Source organism: Falco peregrinus, chromosome 2 (assembly GCF_023634155.1).
Source record: "Falco peregrinus isolate bFalPer1 chromosome 2, bFalPer1.pri, whole genome shotgun sequence".
In the NCBI taxonomy this organism is placed as follows: domain Eukaryota; kingdom Metazoa; phylum Chordata; class Aves; order Falconiformes; family Falconidae; genus Falco; species Falco peregrinus.
The window spans coordinates 82,693,323-82,709,488 of NC_073722.1; the positions used below are offsets into that span (position 1 = coordinate 82,693,323).

Here is a 16,166-nt window from a genome sequence, read left to right on the forward strand (position 1 = left end):
AGGAAAGGCACTGAAGATATGCTTCCCTAGGTAACAGAATACCTTCCAGTGCCCTTATCAACAGTTACCACTTCCAAATCACGTTTTCCAGGTCTACCAGTAAATGACTAAGCTACAATCTGAAGAGCTCACACCTAAGTTAGCAGAGCTTCACAGTGACACTCTTGCAAATAATTCTCCAGTTCAGCTTACTTTTCCTTTATTATGTAGCAAACCATAATATTTGGAGACCTAGCCTTCAGCACACCTTATTAAATTGAACAACACTGTGAAACACCTATTTGTACTTCACAGTTGGACTGAAACATGTCAATACATCAACAACTATCAATGCCTGTACAACTGCAGGCATCGAAGCTTTTGTTTATTCATTCTTTGCTGAAGTCTCTCCTGAGACTTTGTTTTTTTCCTTGAAAGAGTTAGGTTCAAACTATACATACATTTGCACATATTATGAATTGACATTTTTATAAAACTTGTATTCTGCTTTTCTGTTGTGTAATGGATTTTTTTTTCCCCTGATAATTTGATAGCGAACTGGGGAAAGAAATTTTTATGATATGCAGGCATGCATGCTCAAAACCATATCGCAACAACTAGATGGAAATATTCCCCTGAGCCAAGACTACACATCAGATTTAAAACTTGTGGGATTTCTATGTTTGCTATGATGACGCCTTCCATTACCAACCTTTGCACCACCTGACAGGTCAGTATAAGAAATCAGACATGAACTTTGGACACCTTGCTCATCTTTAATTTCACCTCCCGTTACAGGTGAAATAGATTACAGGTGAAATAGATTACAGGTGAAATGGAATAATATTGTTCCCTCCTCCAACTACCTTCCCTTGGTTTAAGAGAAAGACTTCTAGAATGGAATCAAAGGGCATGGAGCACAGCACAATCATTAGGGGTACCTGACCTGCAATCTAACCACTTTGATTTATCTACCCTGCACAATACTGTGTACTGTTGCCACAGGTCCCAGAAATAACATAGCTACATTAATATATACATACACTGACCTGGCTATTTTCATCTACCTCTAATTTGCCTATTTGCAGCTCAACACCAATTAACCTCTGATGCTGAGCTGACCTACTCAGAGCCAGTATATAAACTCATTTACAGGCACAGACACACACGTATATCCATATATATTTATTTATTACATATATAAAACTGAGAGCATGAGGAAGTGTCAGTTTCAAGTAAAAGCTTAGCTTTAATAACATGAACAAAGAGATGCACATGACAGATGCATGACAGAGAATGTAGGAATTCCTCCTTTCTGTAGAAGCAGTGAAATAGATACACTGAAGCTAATCATCTATTAAACTCATTAAGGTGTAAAATCAAAGCATTAAGAAAAAGAGATAGTGCCTCTTTGATTATTAGGTATAAGAATAAAATAGATTTTGCTGTTTCAGCATGTGGTACTAGCCACTGTCATGCATGATATGACATAAAATGGCATTTTCTGTGCTCCTGTGAATTGCATTCCTTTCAAAATGGAGCGTATATATGGCACATTTGGGGAATCTGACGCATCCCCTAAGAGATCGCAGATTAGGGGCATTCTTCCAAATTCAACTTCTTACAATCCTTTTCCCAAGCTTTACTTGACAATTTAAGTTACGGGTTTTTATCTCAAAACCAAGAATTAGAAAATTGTCATAATTTTTGGTTCATTGTAATGATTTTGATAAGTTTTGATAATATCTATAACCAATGCAAAACAAACTGATTAAAACTGTCATTTGCTTATTTTCCACCAGCTAGCTATTCAAGTGCTGGAGTCAGCTCTCAAACATGGCATGTAATGACATTTACTGTATTACTGATTTAAATGCACAGTGAAATTCTGGTTCATGACATTTCTAACATGTCAAGTAAAAGTAGATGTCTTCTATATATGAAATATACACGAGAGATGCAAAACTATACTACTCTACACATTTAATAATTTACATGGCTAAACTGTGTTCTCCATAAGTATTTAAAGCATGGGTTTATAACAAAGTCTCGCATTTCAGTATTTCAATATCACAGAATATTTAGTTTATATACCAGCACCTCAGGAAAAGATTTAAAAGGTAGAACCAGACAGCAAATTAGAATTATTGCCATAAACCTTTCTATCAATTATGTCATTTCCACAGGATGCCTAAAATTTGTTAAAATTATGAGTTGGTTAAATAACAAGTAATAATGCACTTCATTTTGACTGCTGGAAACTAAAATACACTGGGGTCTTCTTTTTGTTTCTGTTTCCCACTCCCCCACCCCTCCACTTTTAAATTTCTCAATGGAAAATTCCAACATAGAGAAGAAATTTCAGGTTTTAGTATACTTACTATTTTCCAGAGTGCTTTTCCAGATCTAGCTATCCTAACATTAAACCAGCAGAATAAGAAGCATTGCACCTTAATTCACATGGATTAACATGAATAAATATTGTATTCTTTAACAGAGAGAGTATCAGCCTAACACTCCATTCACTAGAATGCTACTTGCCATTAAAACGTGCTTGCTCAGGTTTATGCTATATGATGAAAAATTATATTAATTAATGGTTTGGTGCATTCTAGAATATGTTTAGGGACTTCTCATCCTGGTGATCAGCTTCTAAAGATACACGTTGGTGAAATTATTGTACGCATTGGTCTGTACTGATTTAAAATAGGTCAAGATGAGGTAATTCAGATCTATTCAGACTATTATTTCATCTGATAGACTGGGAGATGAATCTTTAATGGCAAAAGACAGACAGTAAAGGTTGTAGAAGGTTAGACAGTAATAAAAAAATGCATATTAAATGACATGAATCCACTCGGGAACCTGCCAAAAAGTACTTCTGTTTTTGTCTAATGCCAATGCAAGGCATTCCTGCTATTACAATCAATTCTAGTAGCCATTAAAAGCATTAGTATGGGGTAAAGTGAAGTCACTAGCTCAAAGGTTACTGGAGTCTCCTGTCATTAGATGTAATAAAAACTGACTATCTTTTAAAACCAATGTATATGAATATGCAAAAAATGAAGGGATCTGAAAACTTAATAGGTACTCAATCCAGAAATATTTTTATGGAAGTATTATTTAAATGTTAGGTGGAACTAAGTGTTCAATTTGTTTTCACATGCAGTAAATGTTACAATTTGTGTTGGTATTTGAATAGAATTTACTGATTGGAAGTAGAATATTTGAAAATGCTAATCAATATGTGTTCGTTCAGTGACTTTCAACTCAATCTAATTGATGAAGTAAAACCAGTGCTATTGAAAGCTATAAAGACATGCAGAACATATTTGGAACTAGCATAATGGATTGAATTCCCTATTATATGTAAATAAGTCTTGGCTTTCTTACATAACAGAAAATAAGTTAACAATATATACTTTTTATATAAACACAGCGACATATATACATATAATTATGTGTAGTTTAAAAAATGTAAATCATTACCATATTGACATAGTAAGCACACTGAAATACTGTTGTTTTAAGGAGTAGCTTTCATTACATGAAGGGTCAAAAAGTGATTTAGGAAAAAAAAAAACCAAACCACACTCACATTGTGGAGCATCACACACAATAACATACGGGATCACAAGGCTGTAGATAGAAACTGTGTCTCTGTTTACTTCAGGAGAAGATAGTTTCATCTACTTTTTCAGCAGCAGACCTCAGTTAAATATTCACTTCTAAGAGTAAAGGCCTGACAATTGTGAAAGAAGCTCTACAGACCTAAAGAAATTATCAACACAGTTTAACAGTAATTTAAGTGTAGAACTCACCAATTCATCTGTTTTCTTTTCTGCCCTGCAGCCAGAATATTCCTAAAGTCTTTTTATAATTTAACAACATGACACTTCCATTTCTAAATCCACTAACAGCCAGTTCCCCTGAAAACTATGATTTACTGACGATATGGCCCGTGGGATTAAGTTGTAGGAGAAAGATTAAGGCTTTGTTTCAGAGTCAGATATGAAGTACCTTGCCCTGCCAGAAGGGACACATCCAAGTCACGATGTGGTCTGCACTATCCCATTGTGTGGTTGTGCTTGCTGCACAACTCTATCCTGTTTCAAGACACACAGTCCTTATAACCAGAACTTCAGAAGATCATCCCCAGCAGACAATCTCAAGCAATAATGTAGAACTATATTCATAAATTCATGTGTATAATAAAACAATAAGTAAATATACAGACAGCATATGGACAATATGAAGACCATAGAATCATAGAATCATTTAGGTTGGAAAAGACCTTTAAGATCATCAAGTCCAAACGTCCACCCGGGACTGCCAAGTCATAAACTTGCCACTAAACCATGTCCCTAAGCAGCACATGTAAGTGTTTTTTTAAACACTTCCAGGGATGGTGATTCCACCACCTCCCTGGGCAGCCTGTTCCAATGACTGACCACCCTTGCAGTGAAGAAATTCTTCCTAACGTCCACTATAAACCTCTCCTGGCAAAACTTGAAGACATTTCCTCCTCTCTTATTGCTGGTTACCTGGGAGAAGAGAGCAACCCCCACCTGTATACAACCTTCTCTCAGGCAGTTGTGGAGAGCAATAAATTCTCCTGAGTCTCCTTTTCTCCAGGCTGAACACCCCGGTTCCCTCAGCCGCCCCTGACAAGACTTGTGCTCCAGACCCCCCACCAGCCTCGCTGCCCGTCCCTGGACACGCTCCAGCACCTCCCTGTCCCTCTTGCAGCGAGGGGCCCAAACCTGAACTCGGTACCTGAGGTGCGGCCTCACCAGTGCCGAGCGCAGGGGGACGGTCACTGCCCTTGCCCCACTGGCCACACCGTTTCAGCCACCAGCCAGGACGCTGCCGGCCTTCCTGGCCACCTGGGCACCCTGCTGGCTCCTGCCCAGCCGGCTGCCAGCCAGCACCCCCAGGCCCTTTCCCCCCAGGCCCTGCCCAGCCGCTCTCCCCCAGCCTGGAGCGCTGCGGGGGGTTGCTGTGACCCAAGGGCAGGGCCCGGCACTGAGCCTGGTGGAACCTCGTACAGTGGCCTCGGCCCAGCCTGCCCAGACCCTCTGCAGAGCCTCCTGCCCTCAGGCCGACCAACACTCCCGCCCAGCTGGGGGCCATCTGCAAACTGGCTGAGGGTGCGCTCCATCCCCTCAGCCAGGCCCTCCATAAAGACTGAACGGGCCCCAGCATGGAGCCCTGGGGACACCGCGTGTGACCGGCCACCAGCTGGGTGTAACCCCACTCACCACCACTCTGGGCTCAGCCATCCAGCCAGCTTTTTACCCAGCACAGAGCCCACCTGCCCCAGCCGCGAGCAGCCAGTTTCTCCAGGACAATGCTGTGGGAAATGGTGTAAAAGGTTTTACTTAGTCCAGGTGGACAATACCCACAGCCTTTCCATTCATCCACTAGGTGGGTCATCTTCTAGAAGGAGACCAGGTTCATCCAGCAGGACCTGCCTTTCATCAGCCCAGGCTGGCTGGGCCCGATCCCCCAGCTGTGCTGCACGTGCTGTGTGATGGCGCTCGGGGTGACCTGCTCCATCGCCTTCCCTGCATTGAGGTCAGGCTGACAGCCCTGGAGTTCCCTGGATCCTCCTTCTTGCCCTTCTTGTAGATGGGCATCACACTGGCTAACTTCCAGTCTTCTGGGACCTTCCGGGTTAGCCAGGACTGCTGATAAACGATGGAGAACGGCTTGGGAAGCCACATCAACCACCTCCTACAGAAAACTAGGAATTACTTCATGTGAGATGGATAACTTAAACAATCAGTTTGTGCTAAAGCAATACTTCTAATCATCCTAATGTTTTCTATGTGGTGGAATCACTGTATGTGTTCACAAAGTCACAGAATAATTTATGTTTGAAAGGATGTCCAGAAATCATTCAGCCTTACCCTCTGTAAAAAACAGGTCTAATTACATCTGGTTGCTCAGGACAGTGTCCAGTCATACATGTCCTGTGATCATCCTGCCATTCACATGAAGGTTCCTCACTATGTGAAAGACCAGTCTTCCTTAAGAGGAACAATATACTACTATCTACTGTCTTGAACTCTACTGTTTACCCTGGAAAGCACAAGAGCATTTTCTCATGCTGTAACTTGAGGATTGAACCCATGTCTCCAGGATTCCTAAGTATCCAGAAACTTGATTACAGCAGCAATTCCAGCTCAGTTGTGAGAAGGATTATTTAGAGCAGTTCACACTGATGCTTATGTAGTCCAACACCCTTTCAATGCATTGCCTACCTTTCATGTACTACTGTATGGCTGTACAGTTAATCTTACGCATCTGAGCTGCACTGATTAACTGGCATATCCATGTGTGCATTTAAACATATTATTTTTCAGAGGGCCCTATGTAAAATTACTGTAGCCCTAATGTCGCCATTACAATTCAATGCTGCCTTTAAAGACAGCATCTATTAAAGTAAACGGGAACATTATATGAACCGTACCTACTCAATGTCAGTATTCTGCAAGGTTGCCATTCCGCACACCTTTATGAATTTAGCCCAGAGGAACTGATTGCTTGAACTGAAAATTCCTGGCCCCAGACTAAGGGCTAGGTCCCCATTTGGCTAAATCTATATGTCTAAGAAAACCAGAAGCAAAACTGTATGGAAATGGCATGATTCCTGCAATATACATCAGCATTTCTAGGTCTGTATCATATCTGTCACAAATGGGAATAACAACATACGGCAAAAAGTAATGTGGTCACAAAGCCCAATAAATTTGGCAGAAGGACAAAAAGCCTTTCAAAATTGTAAATAAAGGATGGGACAGTCATTTCAGTCATCTTTTTACAGTCCCACACAACTTTTTTTTTTATATAAAAAAGTTTGTAAATTGGAAAACATAATATGTATATTTCTAGTTATATAAGCTTATGAAGTTTATTAGCCATCTGTTACCTCTATGGCCAATGATTTTAGGAAGATACCTGGAAATTAACAAATAAAAGCATTCTGATCTTACTATTTCACTAAACATAATGAATTTTCTACTTCAGTTAGTCTATGTTACGAGATAATTAATATAAATGCTGCAGACACCATATCAGGGAACTGCAGCTGCTTATTCTTACTGCCTCAAATTAATGTTCCATACAAACATTCTGCTCATGATTAATGTTTCATAAAATCTAAAATTATTTCAATTAAATTCTATTTTCATAAAATAAATCTCATCTTTTTGTGTCCTCACAGTTTTAAAGACTTCACATTTAAATATAATGACCATTTCTGAGTGCAGGAAAAATAGCAGTAACCACAACATACAGAATTTGTGTCCAAAAATATTATCTTCAACTTAAAATACATAAACTTACTAAAACATTGCAACCTGCAATTAAATAAGACAAAAGTAATTCTTTAATCTGTCAGAAGTATCACAGACCTGTTGTGTTATTTGTTAATTTTCTGGAGGACAGTCAATATATATGGCTTCCTTTTCTAACTGCTGCTAGCCTTTAGTGTCAGTTATTTCCTATCACGCTCTGTTATTCTGAACTACTAATTACTGAGGATGAAAATGATGTCATTAATGTGTACATTGCACACTTATGAAGCTAGGTAATCGGCAAAAAATGTTAGCTAGCAAGGAAATGCTCTACTGTAACATGGTATAGTCCAAGATCTTTTCATTCCCAAATATTTTTATATATTCAATTGAATACGGTATTTCACATAATAGAATATATGAAAACTATCAAATGGGGACAGAACAGCAATTTTCTTAGTGGTGAAAGCTTTCCAGACAAATAAAGGTGAGGTAGTTTTCTGAATTTAGTTTCAAGGATTCCTGAAAGCAGTACACAGCTCTGGTACAAAGTCAGGATATTTCCCTCCTTTCAAGGACAAGATCAACAGGGTCCTGCAAAGACTTTTTTGCATTTGACATAAAATCCCGTGAAACCTAGACAAGGTTAAGGACAAGACTGAGACAAGGAAAAGTAGAAAAGGATAAAAAGACCACTGAACAATGCTCTTTATAAAGAGAAATAATAATAATAATAATTTCCAGTATTTTAAATTAGACATTTTTTGAAAACAGAAATGTTTTTGTGCTGATAAGAGGCTTCAAAGGTCTACCACACCAGGTAATTCTGTGCACAGAACCTGGAAGGGACTAATGGAGTTTCTTTCTATTGTGAGAGAAAATTATCATTGTGCCTAGGTAGGACTGTCCACTGTTTTGCACCTTTTCCCTTGCAGAGAAGGACAGCAGAATTGAACATTGGGCTGAACAATCACCAACGTATAGAAATCAACTAAATGCTGTTCTGCAAGTGGCTGGCGTAAAGGTATTTTATATCACATCTGGATCCCACTAAAGCCTGACAGATTTAAGGCTGGCATTGCAGCAGTTTCCTCCTTTTTGTATTTAGATTGTGATCTGATGCTTTAAAACACATTGTACTTCCCTAACCATTTCCTTGTGTGTCCTTCTTGAATGCTTAATCCCTAACATTGCTCTTAATCACCTAGAAATGTGCATTAAAGAGCCTGTACACCTCTCAGTGAGGACTGAGAGGCCGGAATCTCTCTAATTTAGCTAATTATTTGTGGTTTTCCTAAAGTGAGGCCATCAGAGGTAGTAAAGCTCTTCCTCCAATACTGAAGAAAACTATAGCAGCCGATCCATTATATCAGTAATATAACTGCAGGACCCTCTCCCCCTGGCACAAATCACATGCACTGAGATGCAAACTCTGCTACACTGTACCACCACCTGATTGAAATCAGAACTCTAGTTAAGTAAATGTAATCTGCAGCTGTGTCTCCACACAAACTCATTAATCAAAAGCTGAAGGAGAAATGAAGAAAGTAATGATTTTTAAAAGATATGATTAGGGTACAAATCTGAAATGTTTACACATGCATATATGAAGTATGTTATCAAAGTGCAATTATGTTTTGCTAGTCTACGCACTGAACACCGAATGGATTGTTCATGAATGTATGACGTAGATCAGACAATTTTTATGAGATGTATATGAATATTCATAGGGATAAGAATTTATTTAGCATTGGTAATTCCTAATACATCTTTTAAATCCAAAACTGCTGTGTTACCAACAGTGACCCAACTGAATTACAATTACTATTTTTGGAGAGGAAGGGGAAACTTGTTCAAAGTGCTGTTTTATAAATAAGTAAGAAGGATACAAGAAGCATATACTGGTGAAGCATGTGGGGGTAAATGAAAATGTTGGAGGGTACAGTGTCCAACAGGATACCATTTGCAAGTTAAAGGACTATAAATCTGTTGTTTTTTCATTCATAAAGTCTGCAGGAAGTTGTCCATGGAGAAAACTATTCCCAGAGGTACATCTGAAAAGGGAACCACTACTTTACCTGAGCAGAGAGTCTGGCAGTGATATGTGTGGATAACCACGGACAAGAGCCAAGGAGCAAACCAAGAAGCTACATTATTTGACAGTGCAAATATACCCTTATGTATTCTCCCATATTTCTTCACCCCAAGTTTGCGGCTCAGAAACGGAGACCATGTCATGATCAACACAAGAAGAAATGGCTGCAGAGCAAGTTCATGGTCACTGAACTACTCCACAAGGCACAACAACATTCAGAAAAGGGATACATTTTAGGTGCTCTCTTAGTGTAAGGGACAGCTTTTAACACCTTTCTTCAGGGGAAATACTGCACTGCAATGCTGAAGACTAACTGAGTATCCTAATAAACTGCTTCATCATAAAGCAGTTATTAAATAAATATGGCTAAGTTAGCAAAGCTTTCAACTTTCTACAGAAGAGAAAATAAGACTTCCAGAGGTTAGCACCCTTCTTTCAAAATAAAATTGTTAAGACAGAATTAATGAAAAAGGGAAAAGTTTCCACCAAGAAAACTTCCTTTTTTCATCAAAATAATTCAATCTTTTCAACTTGTTATACCGACTGATGTACTCAGATAATACAGGTTTTGTCTGAGCAGACTGTATTCTAACCCCAGGGTTGCCGTTTTCCCATTACAGATAAGGGTCCATGCATGTAGACACAATACAGATACCCAGTTAAACCTAGCAACAGCATGTGCTTTTTGGAAAGCTTAAACTATGCTTTTCTGCCCTAACATATCATGTCAGTGAGCAACAAAACAGAAAGTTCCTCATCTATATAACCTTTCCATTTAAACTGAACAAAGACTACAAAGGAAGAAATAGAAGACATTTGCCATTTAACCAGCTGTATTGAATGACTCTCCTGAACTCTTTAAAAAAACTCGCCTTAAACACAGTGATAAAAAACTGTCACCTGAGACATTAAAACTAGAAACTAAGTTATCTGAATTGGCAGCTGAAGACCCTGTATAACTTTAACAAAATCAAAGCACTCCATGAATTTAATGTGCAAGGCCATCAGAGACTTTGTAGCTTTTGTCACTCACAGTAATACCAAATACAATGCTGAGGAAATCCACAGTTATACCACTGCCATCTAAGATTTCTGAAATCTATAAACTTTCTCCAGAAGAATTGATGGCATTTCTTTTGTTAAGATGAACACTTGGTCTCCAAATGTCTCCGTGCATTCTTTTGTTATATATATAACTTATGGCAACTAGGAAATGCAGTGTTTCTTGGGAACAGCGGTGGCTGCACAAGATCTATGGTATGTGTTACAATTCAAGCCCATCACAGAGGAAAAGCAGGCTTCAGTCAGAAAATCTGCCAGAGGAAGAAAAACTAAGGAAAGGACTGTAAAACTGCCAGTGATGGTACTCCATTAACTTCCTCTGCAGGGGGAATAAGCTTGCTAGGCAAGAAAAGGAGATGGAATACAATTTTGACTACAGCAAATGCAGGAAAATGGTAACATCCCATCATTAAGAATGACAATTCAGTGGCTGCAGAGCCATGCCTAAGAATGGCTGCTTATGGTCAGCCCAAACTCTATCAAGCCTCATGTCTTGTCTCCAAGAGCAGCTATTCATACAGAGATGCTGTGGAAAAAAAAGTGATATTTTCATGGTATGCCTTCTCCCCTTGATCCATGGCTCAGAGGTGTCTTGCGTTCACATAATTTAAATGGGTAATGCACAATCTCATAGTTTCTGACTATCTACATATTTCACATTCCAAGGAAACACAGACTTTATTTTTATGGAAGAAGGAGAGAAAATCTACTTGATCAAGATCCTCCTGAAATCTATTCACAATTTCTTTGTTATCCATAAGGGTAAACTTGCAAAGCACCAATTGCAAACCCTATTAAGAAATCTCTCTGCAGCAAACACAACAGGATAGTGATATAATTCTGTATCGCCATTTATGAGACTCTCCTGCTTACTTAGCCAGCTAAACAGCCAGTGTCTCCAATCATTTTCTTTTTGTAAAATGGGTATGGCCTACAAATACTGGAAGCAACTTCTCAAAACAGCCCTTGACAAGACGTCATCTGTGTGGGTCATGGAAGAACGAAAGTGTGACAACAGTATGTCAGATCGAAGGCTCGTCTAGCCCAGTACTCAGGTCTCCAAGAATGGGAAAAAGTGGATGCATAGTGAGGTACAGAAACACTGAAAAAGCATTTGCCTGGTCTCCAACCACCTATGCACAAAAGATTTCTAAAGACAGATATGAACCTATAAGAGTAATCTGGCTTCTCTCTTGGTAGCCTCAACCCAAAGCACATGTAATAAAAAACTCCACAAATTTTAAAATAAAATTTCAGGTCATGCTTTCAGATATAAAACTAGGAAAAGAAGAGTACAAATACACCGAGTACAAAATACAATGCTAGTTTAACATTAACCAGCTGTTCTTAAGTCCTGAAAATGCATCCAAGTCTTCACTGAGACGCCCAACTCTCTTTCTCTCAGCTGAGAGATGTCAGTGTTACCTGTACAGCCATTAACTCATCTGGAGCAAACCACAGAAAAGAAATGGTCATTGTCAGAGGGACTCAGCTCCACCATCAAAGAAAACCATCAAGTCATCTTCATATGTGTGCAATTCTCATATAAGATGGGTGTGTTACAGACAATCTTTAATACACAAGTGTTCTGTGACATCAAACAACTCCAGATTCAAACCAAGCACCATGAGGGATCAGTCTTGGTATCATGATGTATTTTAGGAAACCTTTTCAAGCTGTAGTCTATGCGCATGGGACTGCTGTCTACCTGCATGCAGTTTATCTGCATGGCTATGTTGCAAGTACCAAAGTTTTTGAAAGGAGCTACTTAGAGCAGGCACAGATCAGCACCATTTGTACGCAGAACAGAGCAAAGCCAATACTGATAACAAAGACCACTGTCTCTTTAAGCAAACTTCTTATAACATTAGATTCTATCAAGGATCCTGGCATATTTTCTGACATTTAGAGAAATTCTCATCATATTGAACTCAGTAGTAAAATGCTTGCTGATTTCAGAACAGCCAGAATTTCACCCCCCCCTTTGCTGCTGTCTAGAGCAGCTACTTGGCCCTTTGAAGAGGAAAGGAAATCTAACACTGATCAAGAGACATCTTGGCTATCGATTAAAAAATTTTTTTGACACTTTATAAGTTACAAATGAAAGAAAATAAAAAATATAAACTTTTTGCTTAAAGAAATATGATGTTCTTTTTTTGAAAAAATATATCTACGCAATAAAATGTATTGTATTATAGACAAAATGTATACAATAAGAAAGTACATTGCTTTTCTATATGGTAATTAAGGACCTTTCAAGACAAAAAGACTATGGACAATTAGAGATGCCAGGCAGTAATCTATTCAGTTATAATTCTGCTTGTTAATCATAAAGCATGAAAGGTATTTCAACTAACTGGATGTGCTGATTATCAGCACCGTTGCCTACAGCTAAAAAGAACTGTCAAATGTCATCAACTGTGAATCTTCACCACTGCATCTGTGACTTTGAAACAACTATTACCCCTAAAAACAGCATCATGGTTCTGTACTGCTTGTAAAATTCATGAAAATGTTTAAACTGCCAGTGACATCAAGACAACGAAAATAATGCAACAGTAGCTGAGGCTTTAAAAGTAAAAACCAAAAGTGGCATGTAATTATTTTAAGAAATAATCAAATGCCTACTGATAATAGTTTTGAAAATCTAGTAAGAGCAGTAAGAAATAGTTATAGTGTGAAATTATGTCAATTTTTAACAGACTCTTCTGTTCTCTGTCAAAAGATTTTTAACACAATTTTTTAGTTATTATTCAGATAGCGCTATATTTTATGTTATTGAACTTCAATTTCATACATGTTTTTCTTTTGCCCTTTGTAGGCTATGCTCTTAAAGTTCTGAACACGCATCATTAACTACAGAGAAACTTGCAGAAATATATGAGTGATATCTGAATTTTGGTGGCCACACAAAAGTAGTACAAATGATACTCAGGTCTTCCTTCAACAGTGATCACTGTTAAGATCAACACGGCATTACGGTGTCCTGAGAAACTATTATATCCTACCAGGCCAGGTGGATCACGAGGCTATTCAGGTAATTTTTAAAGACACAGGCAATGTGGTCAAAAAACCATGTGGTTTTATCATCACTGCGCTGAGCTCAGAATACCATTGCTTTCCTGCTGCATGGATCATTGCCTCGGTTTCAAGATGCTGATATCGCACCTCAATGACTTGCAGACTACAGCAGGCTCCTCTTCAGCAAGGTGAAGCTGAGGCAAGGTGCAAGGGTGCAGACAAATTAGAGGATTCAATAGCAGGTGCCACCACCATGAAAATTTACTTGCAGAGTAGCAGCTCCAAGTTTAAGACTTTCTCCCCTTACAGCTCTTATGTCATCAAACCCCAGAAATCCTGGTTCAGTGCAGTGGGAGTTTTGTCCCTGATTTTGGTAAGGCTAGTCTTCCCTCCTGTGAATATGAACCACCTCATCACTCTATTGCACAAAGCCCACCCTTCGTCCTCGTTTCACAGCTGTAATTTGAAGTCAATACTGTGCCTATTGCTTGAATATCTGACTGGACTCGACATTTTATTCAGTTGCTGTCTGTATGTATTACAAACGGACATCATCAACATATGTTTCTACTTTAACAGACAAGATTGCTATTATTTCTTAATAGGAAAGCTACTTACATTTAAAAATGCTGATTTAGTCCCATTTTATATTGAATCCCTGTTTTAGCAACAGAATAATTTCTATGGCTGCTTGTGGATTAATATGAGTTGGTAGCTGTGAGGAAGAATAAATATAGCATCATACTGTACACAACACAGAGTACTTTTGTTATAATGTAAAGTCAATCCTGGAAGACTAATTTGTGGGTTTATTGTTTTAAGTAGGACTGGATGTAGTTATGTTGAAAAGGTCATTTTAAATAAAATTATTCTCTATACTTAATAATAATATACAGTAATTACTGAATTACACCATTAGGTCAGCAGGAAATTGCTAGAAGCAATATTTGACAACTAAAATGTGACCACTGTGGAGCTTTTTTTGATTTAACTTGATTTAACATCTCCGCAAACTTGACTTATAAGCTTCACTGTTTCCTATAATGTTAAGACACTTGCAGGTTTGGTTTTCAGATGTTGTGATGTGTTTTTTTAACAGTTCCTACTGCAGCCCCTAGAATACAAATCCAAAATGGATTAAGGATTTAATTTTTATCACAGACAGGGACAGAGAACAGCAGGTTCTACACCTGCTCTTTTGCCACAGTGCCACAGACCAGCACCTCAGCACACCTGACAAAACAGGCTATGAGTGTTCCCAATCATCTTCAATGGAAAACCTAGTTAGTTTGATTTATTGATAATTTATGTTTAAATCTTGTTAAATTAAAGGATGTGACTTTGTGCAGAACCAGTTGAAAAGCACAGCATTCATTCTGTTGGCTTAGTCCTGACAGCAGCATCAGAGAGCAGACACATTCAAAGCATCACCACTAATTCTGCAGTGTATGCCGAAAGGTTATAATCACTTTTAAGCTTTTGCCATAGTTGACTAAAAACCTGTTAAAAAGTCAGACAGCTGAGAGTGTTGTCTACTGATAATCACACATAAGCAAGTGAAAAATGAGAATGTAAGAAGACTAAATAAATTCTTTTGCAAGACATAATGTAGCATGGCCAGGAGCTGCCATTATGGTAATCTCATTTAACTTTTCATGTCAAAAAATTCAGCACAACTTCAACTAGTATTTTCTAAAGTTAGCCAGTAACTTGAGCTGTGGAAAGAATTCTTTAAAAAAAAAATAATACAATGAACCCCATCATTTCCACTTTGATACAAGAAGTTACAATCTGAACAGACATCCCACCAAACCCAAAGGCACTTATTTTGCAATTTAAAATTGTAAACATCATTGTTTAAGGAAGATGCATATTTTTCCTTTACTATATTTACTCAATATTGACTGCTAAATTCCTGCCAATGTTGACAACCTTCTTCAACAAGCTAAAAGAAATCAGTCCCATAGCATCACTCACGTTAATGAATTCCCATCAATCCCCCATGCTATATGTTAAGAACGTCCTGACAGTCTGGCTGAATAGGTAAGAGTGATCACTGCACCCTACATGACAACATTGCTTCCCCACAAATGAACACAACAGAGGTGCTTGCTGTAACCGGTGCAGACTGCTAATCCTTACAGTCAGCGACAGCTCTCGCTAATAAGTAAATGACTATCTGGATCCAGTATGGACCTGGTAAGTCAGTGCTTGCATTACAAAATCTACCCTTGACCCTAGAGAATGAAATTCTAGAGATGTGAAGAAATAAACACATCTACACAATAAGCAACTGAATTGCTGACTTTTTTTTTTTTTTTTATAATAGCAAACTCATAGATGCTGATCTCTGACAACTGCCTGCATTCTTTAGCCTTGACACACTTCATACTTTCAGCTTTTGACTCAGAAAAAGTATTTCTATATGATCTCTCAGTAGACTTTAGAACTGGTGGATAGCTCTTCTGAATTCAAGGAAGCCAAATGATACCAATCTATAATAATTTTCTTTTTAACTTGCTTTCCTAATATTATGTATCCTTTTTTCTATAAAGTCTAGTTCTGATCCAATGACCAATTAAACTGTCAGCAGCATCCCAAATGCCTTGGATATACTTGTACTAACTCTGTTTTCTTCTCTTGGATAGATTCAAATAGGGTGCAAGACAGTAACTAAGATCCTAATGTTATTATCCTTTTTCCTATTA

The 16,166-nt window shown here is 38.3% G+C and overlaps 1 protein-coding gene across 2 annotated transcripts in view; it reads right to left on the reverse strand.

Annotated features, from left to right (window-relative positions):
• Positions 1-16,166, reverse strand: part of SPOCK3 (SPARC (osteonectin), cwcv and kazal like domains proteoglycan 3) — a 213,172-nt gene that overhangs the window by 21,878 nt on the left and 175,128 nt on the right. The window lies entirely within an intron of this gene.